Below are 1,726 nucleotides of genomic sequence, written 5' to 3' on the forward strand. Positions count from 1 at the left end.
GTCCGGCGGCGGGCGGTGGGTGGCGCGGGCGGCGGGTGGCGGCGACGGTGGCGGCGGCGGCGGGTTAGGGTTAGGGTTTGGGCGGCGAGGCGGGCAGGTGGGCTGCGGGGGTCGGGGCGCTGGTTATAAAGGCCGGCCGGGCGAGTCCTAGTCGGGCACGGCCCGACTAAGTCGGTTGACTTTTTTTAATAATTCCGCGCAGAAAAACAAAGAAAAGAAATACTAAACGGACTCCAAAAATCCTAAAATAAATTTTCTCCATCCTCAAAAATTATAGCAGACAAGGCGAACATTTATTTGGGCCTATAATGCAATTTTGAAAAACGCATATTTTCCTAATTCAAACAAAATAGCGATAAAACTCCGAATAAAATTCTTATTTGATTTTAATATTAAATCTCCAATATTTCTTTATTCTGAGGAAGTCATTTTATCCCCTCTCTTTTATTTTCATAAAAGAAATGTTCAAAGAGAAAATAATTAAAATCAAACGATCCTCTTTTCAAAATTTGAGAAAACTCAAATATGAAAATTACGAAATACCCAACTCTCTTTGTGGGTCCTTGAGTTGCGTAGAATTTCTAGGATCAAGCCAAAATGCAATAAAATATGATACGAAATGATGATCTAATGTATACATTCCAAATTGAAAATTTGGGATGTTACAAAGGAACTGCCATGTCATCTATAGCCATCGTCTATATGCACTCATACAATTGTGTGGGCTATAAGGTTGGCTATTTCCCGCAAAAAATATATGTTTGGCTATTGTATTAGTACTTTGTCCATCTCCTATCTATCTCTTTCTTCATATTTATTGTATTTACCTAGGAATGCGTATATAGCTAGGCTCTTGCATGAGAGCTCACTCCCCTTACTTTTTCACATATCTCTCCTCCACATAGGCAAAAGTGCCATGTAAGTTGGCTCTTAGAAGGGCTATTAGGTTGGCTCTAAGCATTTAATATTTGCATGAGCAAGGTATATGATTGGAAGAGAGTAGCATGCATACTATTTTTTCTTGATCTATGTGTTATAGCTGGGCTGTAGAATAATAGTCTGCTTCACTCTCTCTCCTCTCTTCTCACTCCTCCAAGTAGGATTTTAATGACATGACAAGTCTTATAGCCTGCTGACTAGGCCTTATTAGACTTGCTCTTAGGCCCTATATAAATGGAAGGAGGGAGTACTATGAGCACTGCATACTCTACTACAGATGCTGTCAGTACTCCCCTAGTACTATTGGACAGGGAGCTTAAAAAGTTACTATTGGACTGGCTATGCGTGGCGAAATCCTAGTAGGAAGAGCATGCGCGAGAACAAGCACATTCACGTGGTTGAAAACAAATTTGAAACCATCTCTATTTGAATACAAATCTAGGAGTACGTACGAATCTAACAATATTCATTGGGCGTTGTTCAATGTTGATACTTTTTTCTGTAAGTTTGATCAAAGTAGAGATACTTTGACTACACATAAAACTTATATGTAAACTAGAAAGGATCGGAGGGAGTATATTGTACGTTCAAAAGCGAAACGAACATTAAATATCCTTTATATATGATTTGCGAATGCTATGATCACCGCTTCAAAATTTTGAATCCGCCTTAGATATCACACATGCACCCACTCGTTTTCTCTCGATTTCATCTCGGGGTCCGGAGATCGATTGAAAGAGGACTAGGGTGGGTACAATACGTTCGTTTCACTTCTGAACATACAATA

This window comes from Triticum aestivum, chromosome 4D (assembly GCF_018294505.1).
Source record: "Triticum aestivum cultivar Chinese Spring chromosome 4D, IWGSC CS RefSeq v2.1, whole genome shotgun sequence".
NCBI lineage: Eukaryota > Viridiplantae > Streptophyta > Magnoliopsida > Poales > Poaceae > Triticum > Triticum aestivum.